Consider the following 19,024-nt stretch of genomic DNA (forward strand, 5'->3'; position numbering starts at 1 on the left):
AAGCGGGAGCTACTCTTCATTGCGGTGCACGGGCTTCTCATTGCGGTGGCTTCTCTTGTTGCAGAACACAGACTCTAGGTGCTTGGGCTTCTGTAGTTGTGGCTCGCGGGCTTTAGAGCACAGGCTCAGTCGTTGTGACACACGGGCTTAGTTGCTCCGCATGTGGGATCTTCCCAGACTAGGGATCGAACCCGTGTCCCCTGCATTAGCAGGCGGATTCTTAGCCACTGCGCCACCAGGGAAGTCCCTCAAAGTGTTTTTTTTTTCCATCATGTGCTTAGAATCCTTAAGTATTATCACTAAAAATATCATTTATTAAATTTACGGATAAAGAAAACTTCCGTACCTGATGTCAAATGCATATATTAGATAGGAATCGATCAACGCATAAACCTCTTCAGGTGATTTTACAATGCTTCCAGTCTGTTTTTGCTAAAATTTGTATTACTGAGACTTGAGTTACTAACAAAAGAAAGAAAAGGTGTAGAATTCCACATCTCCCTTCACACACACACAAGGTCTATGGAGCTGAGTAGATGTTTTGAAGGCGGAATGAGATGTCACGGTATTTTCAAATGTGCCTTTGACGAGTGTGATCTGAAAGCAGGAGAGATGGGGGGCCGCCATTCCATGTGTGCTTAGAGCTTCCAAGTTGGAATTAAGAGGTTGAGCATGTTCCTTTGATGAGAGTCTGAGGGAGGACATCATTCTGCCTTCGGGGTATTGGTATGTCTGTGTGATTGTGACATGGATTGGTGCGTGTGCACGTGTGTGTGTGCTCACACTTGCATGTATATACCAAGCATACGTAAAACCCTCATCTTTATGCACTTTTTATTTGGGGAGAAAAGGAAATATTTATTAAATACCAAGCAGTTCATAAATCATTTAATACTCAGAAGAAAGTTAGATGGTAACAAGGTCAATTTTTCAAATAAGGAGACTGAAGCTCTGTTAGGTTAAATGATCAAGCTGGGATTGGAACCCCCATGTGCCTGCCTGGCCCCCCTCAAAGTTAGATGAAAATATTTGGTTTGAGCTTCTGGAAAGGGTGACAGAGATGGACTTCCCAGCCCCAGACTTGTCGGGAGACCTAAAGTCTCGGCCTTGTTTCTTTTATGAGATTGTGTGTATAAGCTGCCCGTTCAAAGCCTCTTTGAAAATGGGATTCTGATGAGCTGATTGGTCGATGGGGATGGTGAAGCCAAAGGTGGCTTGTGAAATCTCAGGGGCCTGTCTTGGGTACATACACTCTAAACGCTTGGTCTATGTTGCTCCCGAGAAGACTTCAGACACATTAACGGGTCGGGGGCGGGGTTTGAAGACAGCAGGAGTTTGTCAAATGGGTGTGTTTCAGAAAGTCTTTCCAAAGAGAGTGCACGTGCAAAGGCCCAGGACCACAAAACAGCCTGAGGCATTCAGACATTGGAAACGGTCCAGGGTGGTGGACCTAGGGCTGTCAGTGGGAGAGGCAGAAGATGATCAGTAGAGAAATGCTGTAGCTTGAACATGGAGCCGGTGTGGGACTTCGTACTGGGTTTGGAACTAGACCTTGGCAAGGTCTCTTGGGAGCGCTAGGGTGGGCACGAACAGAGAAGCGTGTTATGGCAAAACAGATTCCTCTTTCACTTCAATTTAGTTCAATCTGGTGAATATCTATTTTGGAAAATGGATTCTGAATTGTCACTTACGTTCCAGGAAAGGTGTGCTGTGTTGAAGGTCTTGTTTGCAAAGAGAGTATCCCACCTAATTAGGAGAAAGGCACAGGAAGAAAGAATTTAAGGAGATGAGCCACTTACCAAAGTGAAGCCACTTCCAGTGGCAGTGGGAGGCTGGGGAAGGCTCCCCCCAAATTCACCACAGACAGTGAAAGCACCCAGGCACATCAGGGCCAGTCTGTGCCATAAAGGCCAGTGTGCATTTGTCAGATGGCCGGGAGGGGGCAGGGGGCATCCTGGGCAGAGGGCAGTGCATGGACAGAATCCCAGGGCCTGCATTAGCACCGCACATGCAGGGAAATACAGGTAGCTCAGGACTGCAGGGCCAGGAGGGAGGCTGGACAGGGGAATGGGGCCAAACATTCGAGTGCCTTGGGTACCACAAATCCTTGAAGGGTTTTGAGCAGTTCCATAATGAGCTTTAAAATGACTCAGACGCTCTCTCTTTGGGCTGTGTGGGAGACGCACTGGTGCCTGACAAGCTAGGCTTTGAGAGAACGAGGACAATTGCGTCATCTGTATGTAGAGTGCCGTTTTACGCTCTTTAGGGAAACATTGTATGCTTTTTTAAACGGGCAACACAGTAAAGGTGATATTTCTTCATAAGAGAAAATGTCCATTGCTTCTTAAAAGACCCATGACAACCCAGCTCAGGGTTAGCATGAGATGTCTTTTCGGATGTTGGACCCTGTCTGTAGGATGACCACTGTCTGCCCCCTCCTGCAGGCCAAATGGGGGGCGGGGAGGTCTTCCAAGGGCTAATTCCCAGGAGAATTGACGTTTTGCTTGTCATCCACTATCTCAGAAGCTCTTCTCTTAGAGGTGCCATTGAAACAAATTTAGATTATTTAGAGTATTTAGATTGCAAGTGAGGGGAAAACACAGATGTGAGTCTTTAAAAAGTTATACCTGTACTCTAAGTTCCTTTCACCTGAGGAACTTCAAAATACCCTTTAAAAAATGCCCCAGCCCTTGACTGCGATCACAGGTTGCTACCAGCAGATCGAGGCTGTGGGTGAGGCTGCAGTTGAGAGGGTGTGACGCATGGCTGAGAGGGATGCCTGGTGAAAGTTTGCCCTGCTCAGCTTCACCAGCCTGGAGCCCGGTGACAGCAACAAAGCTGTCCCTGGGTATATGGAGATAGAAGTGGCCACACCAGCAGTCTTTTTTGGGACCTGCGATTTGTAGTCAATCACTTTTGTCTGCTTTGCCTCTGGCTTTTCACAGCTGTGCCAAAGGGTTGATAGAATTCAGTTGATCTTTTCTGCAAATGTTTTCCACTAAGCTGGAGACAGAGTCGTGTGATCTTAAAAAATGTCAGCACTGGCAGGAGTGTGTGCATCATCTAATTGAGGGAAACATCGGGGCATTCTGGTGTGGAGATGAGATTTGAAGTCCGTCTGCCCAGCTTCCAATCCCGTTCCATCACTTAACACATGGGTACTCTGGGGTCAAATTCCTCAGCCTCCTGATGCCTTTGTTGGCCTCTGTAAAATGAGGATGATGGTGAAAAGTAAGAAATATCAACCTAGTAGGCTTGTGTTGTGGAATAAAGTACAAGGCTCGGCACAAAACCTGATAAGAGTGGGTGTTTAAGAAATGTCAGTAATAGTGCCCAAGTCCAAACCCATCTTTTTATAGAGGAGGAAACTGAGGCAGAGAGAGAGAAAGTGACTCTCCCAAGTCACAGCCAGTTAAGGGCAGAGCTATAAAATCATGAATTTTTATATTCCCAGGTATTGAGTGACTAAATATGTCAATCACTATGCTAAATGCTTTCCATATTTTAATCCCCACAACTACCCTAGGCAGTGTGCACCGTTATGTCCATTTTACAGATTTGGAAACTGAGGGTCAGAAAGGCCCAAGGTCACATAACTAATGAATGGTAGAGCTGGGGTTCAAACCCAATCTGAATCCAAATCCAGAGTCCCCCCACTGAAGATGCTGACTGTTGCTGGTTGGGTTCCTCAGGAATCAGACTCTGAGTTCAGTATGCAGGTCATTTTTTAAGGGAATGGAATCCAGAGGGGTGGGAGAGGGAAAGAGAAGGGCAGAGGGAGAACTTGAGCTTCAATGCAGCCTTAGACGAGGCCTCAGCTGACCTCTAGGGATGCTGGGACGATCTTCAAAATTGTTATGCCCTCACGTTGGTCACTCACTGATACGGGCTGCCCTTCTAGGGGTCACTCTCCCTGCAGGGGCTGACAGTGGGGTCTATCTGCCAGCAGCCCTCCTAGCAGCTGGGGAAGAGCCCTTCATTAATGAAGGGGGATCTGGAGGACATCACAGCCTGCAGCCTAGTGGTGTTATACTTTAGTAATCTCATCTGGGGCACATTTGAGGGTGGAATGGGTGCTGTTAAAACCGTGCAGGCTGCCCTGCACCAACCCTGGGGCATTGTCACCTGCCTGCTGTAGCCATGAGTCTGGTGGGGCACCAGCCCACACAAGCCAGTTCTTAATCCCTTTGGTCCTTGGGCTGAAAGGGCCATGTGAGCAGGCACTGACTCCAAAATTGCCTAGTGTTTGTATAAAACTTAAATCTCCTTTCCAAATATGCACAGAGCTGGTGTGTGCACACGCACGCACACACACACACACACACACACACACACACTTTCTCTCTGGACCTCACGGTGTACACTCTGTCCCTGCTTCACGGGAAGTGCTGTCCAGAGGAAGATCCCGTATCCCAGGGCCCATCAAGGTGAGGCTGGCAGGCACGCACTCTTTCCTACCTTCAGTCTGTCGAGAGTGCTGGGACTAGTTAGTAGCTGCGTGCCCAGACTAACACGTGTGGCCAGGATGCACATCTGCCACGGCCCCGAGGCGCCTGGGTAGCTGTAACTGGCAGGGCTCAGTGTGCTCTGGGCACAGCCTTACATGTGGCAGCTCCCCTGGACCACTTCTCTGCTTCTCTGAGACCCAGGGCCTGTGATGGAAGAACAGCTGGCAAACCGGGATCACAGCCACGGCAGACTGAAGGAAAGTGGGACACGTGGGGAAACTGGGCCCCAGCTTGGAAGGCTTCACTTCTCTCCACGAAGCAGGAGGGAGCCTCCGGCCAGCTGGTGAGGTGCTGGATTTGGGACACAGTTATAGTTTCTTCTGCCTCGGCTGCCATTCCCCTGTTCATTCTCTTATTCATTCAACAGGTGTTTAGTGAGCACTTACTCTGTGCCTGGCACTGGGTGCTGGGGCTACAGCAGTGAACAGAGCCTCAGAAAGCCCTGCCCCATGGAGGCTTCATCCTAGTACGTCTTCAGGGCTGGCTCCTCCTCTGCTCTGAGCTAACATCACCGCCTCAAAGAGACCCCCCTGACCACCCCATCAAAGCAGCCCCTTCGGCACTCTCTACCCCTTCACCTTGCTTTATTGTCTTCTTATCTTTTTGCTATGAAATCTTCTCACTTGTTTACTTCTTGAGTATTTGTTTGCCCTCCTCTAAAAAGGAAGCCGCAGAGGGCAGGGACTTTATCTGGCTTGTTCACTGCTATTTTAGCTCTTAGGAGAATGACTGGTACCTAGTCAGTTCTCAAGAAATAGTTACCAAATGAATGAATATATTTTGCTTGCTTGCTTGCTTGCTTGCTTGCTAGATTTCGTGCTCCAAAGGGCAGTTATTTTGTAATTCATGGTTTGATTCTAAACACTTAGCAAAGTGTCTAGTAGACTCTCAGTCTTATTTTATTTATAATTGTTTGGTTTTTTTTAAAAAGAAAAAAATATATAAATGTTCACTTTGCTCTAGGTTAATATTTAAAACCAACAGTGATTCAATTAATGCTTGTTGAAAGAATGAATAAATGAATGAATGGTAACCACATGAATGGATTGGAACACACATGGGATACAGGAATCCTATCTTTGCCATTCCTTAGGTATGGGAACTTGACTAATTTAAAAGATATTTGTGAATCTCAGTTGTCTCACCTATAAAATGGAGATGATGATGTTTTCAAAGAGGCTGTTATTAAGCTGGAAAGATATATTATATGTAAAATTGCTGCACCCAATGTCTGGTGAAGGCTGACTGTGTTGGAATAGCTAGATTAAGTCAAGCACTGCCAGTTCTAAGGGATCCTTTTCACAGGTCATCTTTGTGAATGCTGCCCCTGCAATTGTACAGTATACAACCTGTGCATATGTACATAGTGGGCCTGGGAGGCATTTGATCAATGTTTGCTGAATAGTGTCTTAAACCTTTGTTAGATCTTTGAGGCTGGAGAAAACAGAGGATTTACCTTGATAACTCCCTCCCCAGACAACAACAGTTTTGTTCCTGGTCCATCAAGGGTTTATTTGCTCGACTGAGTTGAAGGGAGTAGAACCAAGAACAAAATATGCCAACCTAGGACCTACCTTCTTTTTAATATAATATTTTCTCCAAGAGTGGTAACATTTTAACAAGTGGGTAAACCAGAAAGATTTCGTTTTTAAGAGTGGAAATTCAGACCATTTGCTAAGCATTTGGGGGAAAATATTTTAGACGGTTTTTTACCCTTCCTAGGAGCCCTCTAACCATTCTGAGTAGCTGACTATGGAGTAGACCATTCCTGAATGCAATCCATCAACAGTGGTAGATTTCCTTTAGTTTTATAGATTATAACAATTTTAGCTGTTGATTTAAAAAGGTAATACTATGTTACCAATGGCTACACAGTTTTTTTTAATTAAAAAACATTTTTTTAATGATCCTTTGGTCATTCTTCATTGATTTTTTTCCCCCCACTGTTGAGTCTGTGCTGAATTCTCTGGACTCCTTGGTGGAACTGAATTCAATTTACCAAGGAAGCAATCACCTTCCCTCCCCCATGAGTAAAGTCCAGGAGGGGAGAGGAGCCTAGCACGGGAGAGACCGAGGGAGGGGCTTCAGTATAGACAGAGCATCTGGTGTCATGGGAGGGGCAGTGGGGGATGAGGTGAGAGGCGATGGGGTCAGAGGACGGAGGAAGAAGTCGTGGTGTGTCCTGCTGGGATGGAGCAAGGTGGAGAGGATGAGCTCCCCGTTAGTGGGGTATTCAAGCATGTTGGAGATTCCCTCACTGTGCGGGGTGGGGGGTGGTTTACGTGCCCTCTAAGTTTCTCTTTAAGTTTTCTATTTTGGTCATTCTAACGATGGGCTCAGTTATACTTTAAGGTGTTTTGGTTTTTTTTCTTCTGTTCTGTGATAACTTACCCGCAGACAAGCAGACGGCTCTTGGCAGATGTTCTGAGAAGCAGAAGCAATGAAGCAGAGGGACCTTGGCACGGGGCGAATCTGGGTTTCAATTCCAGTTCTATTCCTACTCTGTGTAATGGGGGCCAGTCACTTCACTGCTCTGAGCCTTGGGCTCCTTGAGGCAGAGTTTTCATAATATCACCTCCATCCACAAGTTGCTGTGAGATCTGGATGAAGTTGTGTAGGGCAGGTGCTTAGCACAGTGCCTAGCGTGCCTAGTGGATGCATGCTGAGTGGCGACAGCAGCAGGGGCCCTACCCTCACACTGACTGGAGAGGCAGAGGGCAGGAGTGCAGTGTTGGGAGTTTGCCCGCCCGGGTTCAAACCAGCTGTCAGACCTTGTGCAAGTTACCTACAGTCCACTCAGAGGTCAGGATGGCCTCCGTCCCATGCTCTTGTTCAGTGTCTCTAGGGAAGCCTCCGCATCATTGGAATTACTTTACTCAGCTCACGTTGGTTCTCATATGCATCTGTGCCTCCAAATTTCTGCAGTTTTCCCCAGCTCCCTGGGATCACTCACAATGACCCCAAGAAAGAGGAATTCAGATGCTCTCAGTAACCCACTTATCATGCCACCTCCCAGGTAGCCTTTGCATGTAGGTGGAATTTGGCGGGTTCCACTTGACAGGAGTCAAACTTCCTAGAGAGAGATCAGATTCAATCTGAGCCTTTGAATTTCCACTAGGAATTTTGCTTGCAGTGCATTTAGCGATTTGTCATGAGGACATGGACAGAGTATAGCTCCAAGTCTGGTTTCATGTGTATGCTTTTTTCTTAGACATTTCTCTAGAAGTGTCTTTGAAGTTAGCCGTGTAGAAGATGATTACTCACCAACCACAAGCTCATAATCTCAACAGATGCTGGACCATTTCCGATGTCTTTGAAAACCCCTGCCTGAGATGTACATGCCACTAAAGGGAACCAGTTTATGAGTCTGGAGTTGAGCCATGGGGAGAAAGGGGCAGCTGTGGCAGGGCGGGGATTGGGAGGGGGCAGCCTGGGTCAAGCCCTTGGCTTGCCCATCATGAGCTGTGACTTTAGCCAAGTTATTCCCCACCTCTGATCTTCAGTTTAGTCCCTTGCAAAATAGTAATAGTGATACAGTGAATGCACAGGTTGATGTCATTATTAAATATCACAGTGTAAGTGAAGATGTTTCACAAGCTAGAATGCATCACATAAACATGAGATATTATGAAATCAAATGCCCATTACTTGCTTCCTATGTGATTAATTGATCAGCTAATTGATTTATTCAATAATTATTTACTGAGGTCTCGTGGTATGAGAATAATTCTAGCGTTCATCTTTATAGAGATGAAAAAAGAACGAGTATCTCATTTCTCCTTTATTAATTAAAGAGCTGTGTTCATTCACTCATTCATTACATATTTATGGACTGGGCGGCTCATGCAAAATTGTGATGACGTTATTCCTGTTTAGCATGTAGATCCCTTAATAAATGCTAGCTACAGCTATGTTACTATTTCTATTGTTAATATTTTTCTATGCTCTCATATAGGTCTTGGAGAATTAATGAAAACTAAGGCAGAGTCTTTGATCTCAAGATGCTCATAATTTTAACTGAGAAAAGAACATAAGTAAGTTTTGATGCAGCATATTAGTGGAACACTAGACATATTTAGAAGATACTTAGAGCAGAAGAAAAACTACGGGAGCGTGGTGGAGGAAGGAGTCTTTCAGAGGGGTTTCCAAGGGAAGTGACATTTGAGTTGGGTTTTGAAGGATGATACAAGCTCATCATATGCATAAACTGACTTCACTTTGTAAGTGTAAACAAGGGGAATAGTGAACAAAGTCAGACAACACAGAGTGTGTTGCTAGACGGCCAGATGTGAGTTTGGGGTGGTAGGAAGTGGACAGACGAGAGAAGTGTCTGGAGAAGCAGGCAAGGGAGGCAGCAGACAGAACGTGAGGAAACTCGGGGGCCGTGCATTTTGCTAGCAAATCAGATAAATGCATTTACCCCATCCACTTACAATGGTAGAATCTGAAATTTAGAGTTGAAACTAATATTCATTTTGACTTTCCTTCTATAATGACCTTTCTAGATGGACGTTCAGTCTACTGAAACACCAGGTGAGGATAACGTTGAACGTTTCAGGTCAGGTAGTCCCATGGGTAGAGTGCCACTTCTCAAGATAGAGAATATAAGGAGGGGACCAGTTAAAGAGTGTGGGTGAAGATGGAAGTAAGATGTAAGTGTTCAGCTTTCAACATGCTGAGTTTGGGATGCTTCAGGGACATCTGCTTGGAGGTGTCTAGTGAGCACTGAGTATCTCAGCGTGAGGCTTGGGCGAAGGTCTGGCCTGGAGATACATTTGATAATCCCTGGCATGTCGGTAGTATTTTAAGTCATGGGGATCATGAGATCACCCACGGAGAGTATGTAGGGTGCAAATAGTAAAGGTCAGGGACAGATCTCTGAGGAATCGCAGTTTTTAAGGGAAGAGCAGAAGAGAAACCAGAAGAGCAGCTAGAAAGCTAGAAGGAGCACGTGGTGTCATGGAAACCAGGGGTGGGTCAAGTGGTCAGTAGCTTCAAGGAAGCTGGGGACTGCAAGCATTCACTGGGTTAGTCATGAAGAGTCCTTTGCAGATTTCACAAGGTGATGAGGGAAGAAACTACGTAGTAGTGATTTGAGAAAATGGAAACTACAAACTTTCCCAAAAATCTTGGCTCTGAAGAAAAAGAAAGAGATTGACAGCTAAAAACAGAACTGTAGAACATTTGTTAGTAACTATCAACTTTTAGGTCATGAATCACCCACGAGAATGTATTGAAAACAACATACTCCTCCATACGTACCAAATTTTGCATGTATTTTCAGGGAAATGGACCCCCTTAAACCCAGACCCTAAGTTAAGAAACCTTGGGCTAGAGTAAAGGGTTGTTTTAATAATGGAGAAATGTGTGTACGTTTTTATGCAAAGAGTGAAGTGTCAGTGTTCAGGGGTAGACTGGGCATATAGGAGGGATGGGAGTGGGCCTGGATGGGGGGATAGTCGGTAGATGGATGTCCCTGAGGGGGTGAGGTCAAGCTCTCGAGCACCGATGGGGGAATTGGCTTCAAACAGCCACCCTTTCTCCGTTCAGGAGAAACAAAGAGGGAAAGATGGGATGGTTCATAGAGAGTAGCTGGAGGGTGGGGAGTTGAAGCTGCTGCTGCTAACGGTCCCTCTTTCTCTGGGCTGCAAGAAGTCAGGCACCTGCTGAGAGTGCAGGGGTCATGGTGACACCCAGGCCTGGGGAGAACGCAAGAGAGAGACGACTACATTGTCAGGCTGTGTTGAGACTTCAGTGGAGGCTGAAAATCCAATAGTTGTAAAGGTGCCAATCTGTTTGTCTGTGGGTGTTTCTTTAGCCATACTCAGGCCAAGACAAGTTGCAGAGGCAGCAGGCCCATCGGATTGACCCAACGGGGAGGAAAGGGGGCTGAGGGCAGTGGCAGAAGGGAAGTTGAAATGATGGACCCCAACCGATCGGAGGCCTTGGTTTATGAGCCAGTGAAGATGGATGACATGGTGTGGAGGGTAAGAGAGTAGAAATCACAGTGAAGTTAAAGAGCTGGTTTTGATGGAATAAAGTACAGAAAGGCTAGAAGGAAGGAGGATTGTGGGACGTAACAGCAAGTGTCCCTTAGACAAGTGGGATTTACAGGGTGACGGAGCTCAGTGCCGTGCCAGGGGTTGGGATGCGCTTGTGGAGGTACTTGGCTGGAATGAATGCAAATACAGTTTTCTGGGATTAAAGAGGCCAGGAAACTGAGACCAGACTATGAAATAGGCCATCTACTTTCCCCATAGATGACAAAGTCCCCCAAGGTTTTAGCAGGATTTGGGACGAAGATGAAAATTACCAGCTGGCTGGCAAAGAACTTGAAGAATGTGGGAGAATGACCAGGCACCCCTAGTTGAGGATGAGAAGTACTAGAAGGTTTCATAGCTGGAAGATTGTGACTCAGAATGAGGGCAGGGGACATTATGGTAAGAACCCTTGTTTCCAGGACACGGCGGATAGGGAAGGATGAGAAAGGTTCGGGGATTCGCCGTGACAGCAGGCGGATGATTTCAGAGAGCTGGCAGCTGCAGGAGGCTGGGTCAGGAGTCGGGGGAGACTACCTCCATGTCGAGAAGATGGGCAGGGCTTGGATTCTATCCTCGGGCTGGAGGGCAGCTCATGTCTGCCACCTTTTCATTCTACCAAATAAGAACCCTTTAAAAAAAAAACAAAACAAACGAATCATTTTGTAAAAGGACATTAACATGCCAGGCTAGGAAGGAGAACTATCAACATGTCATAAAATTACGATACTTTACCTTCCAGATGGCATTTCCCAGATGGCTCCTTATTCCCGGAAAAAGTACAAAACTCCCTGTCGAGTTTCCTATTGGATTTTTGGTTCCCAGAATGCAAACCCTCCATCCGTCATGGTACATAGTGACTGAACCCCTGTCCCTTCTGGCTCTGCCTTCTGGCTTGGGGGTCGCAAACCACAGCATTCAGTCTGTTTCTGTGCAAGACCTGTAAGCTTAGAATGTGACATAGAGAGAGATAACGTGCAGCAGAGAATGAACGTGGCCAACAGTGCTTAAAATATTGACATTTACTATTCAGCTTCTAACAGAAACTTCTTGCTCACCCCTGTCCTAGCCTGAAGATGTGCTGTCTTCTCCATCCTTCCTCCCAAGCCCCTGAATCATCAGAGTGGGTCTTTTCTGGTCCTCCTGGGCCATATAACCAGACCTAACCCCCACTGTGCAACACTCTTGACCAGGAAAGTGTGGGGGTGGCAGCATTCCTATCAGTACTATTAATGCTCGTGTTTTGGTTGAAAATGCCCTGTTTTACAAGTAACAGCGTGTACGCCCTTGTGCATTCAGCAACACGGCAGAGCTAGAAGCTCTGGTTTTGGGGTCAACACACAGGGGGTAAATCTTTAATAAATGTTACGGAGTGCTTGTTATGCTCCAAGCAGTTTGTAGGCATCAATCCATTCAGCCCTCACCCTCACCGTGTGTCCAAGGCCCACTGACTTTTTATGCCACGACACACACTGGGGACAACGATATGGCGTTGGGAAAACCAGATGGGAGGACGGCACAGCTGCTTCCACCCCTCCCCTCAGGGAGGCTAGAAGGATCAGTAGCAAGCTGTAACCCTTAGCATATGGGAAACCCTCTCTGTGACTCAGGTGACATCAGGTGACACGACGATTCCAGTTTACAGAGTACGATTTACCCCATGTCAGAGCTGGCAGTGGGCAGAGCTGGGATTTGGGCAGGCAGGGTGCTCCCAGAGTGGTCCCCCCTTCAAATGTGCACACAGTGGTGGCCAGGACAGCCATGCACATGGCTGTGTGTGGATTAAATGAAACAACACACACAGCACATCGCAGCGCATCTGGCAAATAGGAAATGGTTGGTAAACATTAGCCATGGTAATATGTGTTATTTGACATGATAAGAATTATCATTACAATCAGCATTTCTATGCAACACAGGGGTACAGCAGGCTCTCTGTGAATCAAAGAATGGATGTTTTTACTGGATAGTCACTCACTGTATTAGTTCGGGCTATGTAACAAAATACCACAATCTGGGGGTTTAAACAACAGAAATTTATTCTCTCCCAATTCTGGAGGCTGGTAGTCCAAGATCAAGGTACTGGCAGGGTGGGTTCCTTCTGAGGGCTGTGAGTGAAGGATCTGTTCTGGAACCCTCTCCTTGGCTTGTAGATGGTAGTTTTCTCCCTGTGTCTGCATGTCATCTTCCTTTAATGTCCGTTTCTATGTCTAAATTTTCTCTTTTTATGAGGACACCAGTCCTTTTGGATTAGGGACCATTCTGATGATCTCATTTTCACTCGATTACCTCTGTGAAGGCCCTATGTCCAAATAAGGTCACGTCCGGAGGTGCTAGGGGTTAGGATGAATTTGAAGTGTGAATCTTGGGATTGAGGGGGCACAGTTCAACCCACAGTACTCACTGCCATCCCTCTGCTAAGCTCTGGAGGTGCAAAGCTAAAGGTGAAAGCATGCTTCCTGGGTGGCTCAAAAATAGGTATTTGGAGGCTGAACAGAGGTAAATACGTCTCTGGGTATTTTTCTAGTGTTATAAATGTTAAAACGGGTCCAGTGGGGTCTGCTATGCCAGGCATTTCTCTCTGAAGGTATGCTAGACCAACAGCTAGCTCTGGTCACATTTTCATCTCTCAAATAATTGCAAAATAACAAGGGACATCTTTTTTCTTCTTTCTGTTATCAAAGGAACATCTAGGGTTTTTGGGTTTTTTTTTTTTTTTTTGAGTGTTAATGAGGGTAAAAATAGACCAGTGTGACGTGGTTCTCACTTGAAAGACGGTGTCTGGTGAGAAATCAGGTTGTCTGAGTCTTGGTCCCATCCAATAATGACAGCACACAAGTGTCTTCTGCCAGCGAGAGCTTGTGGCCATAAAGCTGAGAAAGCAGCATTAGCGAGCCTGTTATACTCTGCTGACTCCAAGGTCACGGAGGCTTGCGGGTGCCTGAAATGTTTTCCTGTGTGAAAGACCTTTCCTGCTGAAAGGCTTCAAAGCATTGATGTTTTCTCCCCCCGGCCGGCCTGGGCATGGAAACCACCTCCAGTATTTCCTCAAGCTTTTTCGACGTTCAGCACCTATCCCTTCGTTCAGCACCTATTCCCTGCTCCTTGAGGAGCAGAAAGGAATTCTTCTTGGTTCTGATTGCAAGAAGAACAGTAAGAATCCTGGATTCTTTTCAGTGCTTTAGAGTGTCTGCTTGTTATCTTCATTCTTGGTGATTCTTAAGAAAATCACATTGATCTTTTCATTTAAAAAATGGCTCTGTGATTATTTGAATGTTGGAGAGAAGGTCAGGCATTTGCGACTAGCTTGACATTTCTGCACTTTGATCTGATTAAAAAACTTTGAAAGGCTCTTCCCCACCCCCCGGCCCCAACGTTTTTCAAATGAGAGAGAGGAGGGCCAGAGTGGGAACTTACCCTTGGTTACTTACCCAGCCAGCAAGCGGGAGACCTGTTCCTCCTGTCTTAACACAGGTCTGTAGTTCCGTGGGTGTTTGTTTTGTTTTGTTTTAGCTATTTTTAACAGCTGGAATTACTCTCTCTGGGCCTTGAAATCAAAATCAAACATTTCTTTCTTTAACTGATATCCGTGTGGAAAGGAGCAAAGGAAGGCAAGAAGACAGGAAGGCAAGAAAAGAGGAAGAAAGGAAGGAAGGGAGGGAGGAAGGAAAGGGAATTAAACACAATTTTCCATATATTGGTGGAAATTTTCAAACATATTTTAGTCTAGTGATTTTTTTTAAGCTGAGTCTACATTAAAAGGGAATGCTGCTGCCTGGAAGGGAATGGAAGTACCTTGATATCACCCCAAGGCCTGCCTGTACCAAGGTTGCAGGCCATGCTGCCCCTCTCGTTCCCTCCCCTCAGCCCTGCCCACCCTCAGCAATGCTTAGGTGTACAGGGCAACCTAATGGCACAAGGCTGTCCCGGGTTCAAATGCTGGCTCACTACCTTTTAGCTGTGTGACCTTGGGCAAGTCATTGGCCCTCTCTGGCCCTCATTCACTTTTCTCCTCTGTAAAATAGGGATAATGTTGTCTATCTCAGCATTGTACTGTAAGACAGAATCAGGTCATCTTGAATTTGCCAGCCCACTAGATGGTAGCCTGTCTGTCCCCATCACAGAGGTAAGGGCTGTGTGACATGGGTGAGTCTCTCTTCCCTTCAGGGTCACCCTTTCCTCTCTGCTAATGGACAGGCAGGGCCACGTTCTTCTGAAGGCATGTTTCCTCCAAGGTCTTCAGACCTGTTGGTGAACTATTTCATATGTAGGTTGTTTACAGTATGAAAGAGTCATCAAGATTCCACACCATAACACAGGTTTGTGTCAAGGGCTGAGAGGGAGTGCATTTGCTGCTGGGAAGGAGGTCCCAGGCTACAGCCAGGCAGATGGAAACCATGCTGGCAGGGTCTGAGACCAGGCTCTACCCTATGACCTTGGGGGTGCCCGGTGACCTTGGGGAGTGCCCTGTGATTATTCCTCCCGGTGGCTCATTGCCTCATCTGCTATGACTAGGATGGATCTGAGTTAACATAAGTAATTCAAATTATGTAGTAAAGCAACATCTCTTTCTCCTTATGATTGTACAGTGTGTTTGGTGTATGGGTGACCATGGCAAGCACCCAGGCCCACCATGTGAAAGTGAGAGGGGTGTGATATAGCTGAAGACCTCAGCAGACTCGCCCTGTTACCCCGAGGACATCGGGCAGTGGGTGTCGTAATCAGATTTGGAGGTGACCCTGGTCGCAGTGTGTCGATGGCCTGAGAAGGGATGAGGGGGCCGGTGACAGGGAGGCCGTTTGGGTCTCAGTAACTGGAGCATCTGAAGTGAAATTGATGAGGCCAGAATCTAGGTGGAAGAGAAAGGACAGTTCCTAGAGGGGCTGAGGAGGCAGAATTGCCCGGACAAAGTGAGGGAGAAGGTGATGAAGATGGTGGGATTTCTGGGTTGGGCAACAGGGTGGGTGGTGGATGCAGTCCCTGAGGAAAGAAAGAGCACGGTGTGGGGCAAAGAGCAGGATGGAGAGAGGGGGCGGCGATGGGTTCATCTGGGGTGTGCTGGGCTCACAAAACCTTGAAATGCTGCTGTTTCCGAAAGTTGCTGTATTCAGCAGCAGGCCTCCTGGTCGGGCACGCGTCCTGCGTCCACTGTGCTAATGGCCTGACCAGGAGTCCCAGGGCCGGAGGCGGGAAGGGAGATGCTGACAGAGGCCCTCCTGGGCAGGGACAAGACTGGGGTGAGGGGATGAGGCGAATTCAGGAGGAAGGTTTTGAAATCACCAACAGTGATTTGTGCTCCCTTACCCCTTAGAGAACGTCCCCCAGCACCTCAGTCAGGCTCCTACCTCTATAGTTTCAAAAAGACAGTGACCCAAACACAGCAAGAACTGAGCAACTCGGCCCAGAGAGAATGGGAGCAGCTGATTTCACTAATCCTACCCCGAGCGGGCTCTGTGCAGCTCACACACAGTAGCTCATGCATTCCCAATGACCATCTTAGAAGAGAGCATCTGGTAATATACCCATTTTACTGATGAGGAAACTGAAGCTCAGAGAGGGTGAGTGGTTTGCCCAGAGTCACAGAGCTGTTAAGTGGAGGAGCTGAGATAAACTCCTGGAACCTGACTTCTTAAGCAAGTACGTGTCATTTATGCCATCATGAGTTACAGCTGCTGGATGGCATGTATTCCCTAATACTGGAATCTACTGTGGACCTGTTTCCAAAGTAGCCACAGAGATATGAGCCTGAGCTTCAACTACGTCTGTGAGTTACATTCAGAGTAGGTTCAGGTCCTGTTAGAAAATAAATACACACAAATACATAGCTTTCCTTTTGGTCAACTGTAACCATTTAAAAAATATAATGGGAAACAATCCCATTCCATTCTTAATGACACCGAAAATTAAACAGAATAAAATTAAAAATCTTTTTCTCAAATCAATTTTTCCAAATAACATCCACAAAATGTTTTCTTGAAACTTGACAAAGTGATTTTCAATTTCATCTGGTAAATAAACAACCAAAAAATATTTTTAAAGGAAAAATAATGTGGGAAAACTTTTACCATTTGACGATAGAATATAGTATAAAGTGACTCTAGTTTAAGCAGTTTGGGAATAGAGCCAGAATTAGCAGAGATGAATGAAAAAGAATTGGTACTCACCAAAGAAAATTCATTTACATATAAGAACTTTATATATGATAAACGTGGCATTTCAAATTCAAGGGGAAGTGATTTTCTTATTTATTTATTTAGCTAGTTATTGGCCACGCTGGGTGGCTTGTGGCATCTTACTTCCCTGACCAGGGATTGAACCCAGACCACGCAGTGAAAGTGTTGAGTCCTAACCACTGGACTGCCAGGGAACACCAATGATTTTCTTTTTTAAATAAGTGATGTGGACAATGCAGTCTGTAAAATATATTTTAAACAAAGGAAGAAAAAACTAATTAACAAACGACAGATGGTGCATTTCGGAGCAGACTATCCCTTTGGGTGAGTCTGAAAGCTGTCACCATCTCATTCACCCGGAGAGGAGGTCTGCCTTGGAGTAAACCGTGGATTCTGAAGCTGAAGGAGCGGGGCTCAAGCCCAAGCACTGCCGCTTATCAGCTAAGCACTTTGGGTGTGTTTACTGGATCTGTTTCCTCATCTGTAAAATGCGCACAGTAGTGATGCCCACAGCATGGGTTATCGTGAACATTAAACAGCAATGGTATTGCGAGGTTCTTGGCAAATTAGTAAACTCCTGTGAAATGCTACCGAGATCGCCCAGCTTTCGTGCTTCACTATGCTTTTGCATTCACAAAGCACTTGTCCTCAGAATTTTCATGAGATGCGTGTGGAAGCCCAGATGTTAGATTCTGCATGGCAGCAATGGTTCATCCGGGGGTCCTGCCAGCAGGGGAGGGGGACAGTTGTGGGGTGTGGCAGAGAGCTGACTCCAGGCCCTGGGATGGCGACAGATGAGCTGACTCTCACTTTGGAGGGGAAATTCACCCTTTAATTAGAACGCTTTCCCCTAGACATCAACCTAAATAAAGGTGGAGGGCAGCCAAGGCTTCCATTTTAAGACCATAATTGGCAAGTTCCGTCCTGAAATCCCATCATAACTCTTCTCTGAAATTGCAGTGTGCTCACCATCTAAAAATATGCACCTCGGTTTGGCCATGTTGCAAAAATGCCACTTGTAATGACCATGAAAATAGCAACACGTGGAGGATGCTTAAGGAAATGAAAGCCCAGGGTCTCTTACAGGGAAGCCAGGTCCCAAGTTCAGAAACACACGGCTCCAGATTCTGAGGGTGGCCCTGCAGCTCTAGGACAGGTGTGGGGCTTTCACTTCCTCTTGCTGAGGCCACGCGAAATCTGGTTGCATTATTTGGCCACTTCTCTGGATAAACCTTTTTTCTCGCTCTCTTTTTCTTTACTTTCTTCCTTCCTTTTTTTTTTTTTTTTTTTTTGTCTATAAACAATGTTAAATTTATTAACAAAAGTCCCCTCACAGAGCAAACTTCAGATCTAGGTAGTTTCACTGATGAATCTTATCAAAGAATTCCATTCTTTCTCTTTCTTTGTTTCTTTCTTTCTTTGTTTCTTTCATTGAAAAGAAGTGTGGTGGTGCTAGATCGTTTTGCTACTTTATTTACCATTCTAATTTTAGTGATGCTCAGTGCTCTGGTGTCAAAGACAAGTTCAAGATAAAAATGACAGTCTTCCCCGTATAGCTAAGAGCATGATGCTGTCAAAGACAACAACCTTTTCCTACCTGGGGATAATTTTCTGGAGAGGATGCTCAGCTCTGTAGGAAACTCAGAGGGATGGAAGGAGCCCTGGTTTAGAGCCAGGAGGCCTGGGTCTGTCTCTGGCTTGGTCACTGCCCAGCTCAGCATTCTTGGTCCTGCAGGCAGCCGGGCAGCACATCACAAAGTACCACATAAGGAACACTGACGAGCCTGTTATTATCATGGTTACTAGCGTTATTCTGACTTTTGCATTATAACAACTGTACTACAGTGTTTGTCTTGTCATTTCACATTCTCTCCCTTCTGCTGTGAGCTGCTCAATAGAAACGCCCATGCTTTGGTTGCTTTGTTCTTCACCTCTGTATCCCTAGACTTGAGCACGGGACCTTGGCTCATATAAAAAAAAACTCTTAAAAATCATAGTAGAATGGAGAGATGGATAAAGAAATGGGGTCACGGGGCTTCCCTGGTGGCGCAGTTGTTGAGAGTCTGCCTGCCGATGAAGGGGACACGGGTTCGTGCCCCGGTCCGGGAGGATCCCACGTGCCACGGAGCGGCTGGGCCCGTGAGCCATGGCTGCTGAGCCTGGCGCGTCCGGAGCCTGTGCTCCGCAAAGGGAGAGGCCACAACAGTGAGAGACCCGTGTACCGCAAAAAAAAAAAAAGAAATGGGGACGGAGACCACCAGGAGAGAGCCCTTGGGCACCCTTTGGGGGCATCGGATGGCACTCC

General features: G+C 46.4%; 1 protein-coding gene across 1 annotated transcript in view; it reads left to right on the forward strand.

Annotated features, from left to right (window-relative positions):
* TG (thyroglobulin) overlaps positions 1 to 19,024 on the forward strand; it is a 241,635-nt gene that overhangs the window by 107,081 nt on the left and 115,530 nt on the right. The window lies entirely within an intron of this gene.

The sequence above is a fragment of the Lagenorhynchus albirostris genome, chromosome 17 (genome assembly GCF_949774975.1).
Source record: "Lagenorhynchus albirostris chromosome 17, mLagAlb1.1, whole genome shotgun sequence".
NCBI lineage: Eukaryota > Metazoa > Chordata > Mammalia > Artiodactyla > Delphinidae > Lagenorhynchus > Lagenorhynchus albirostris.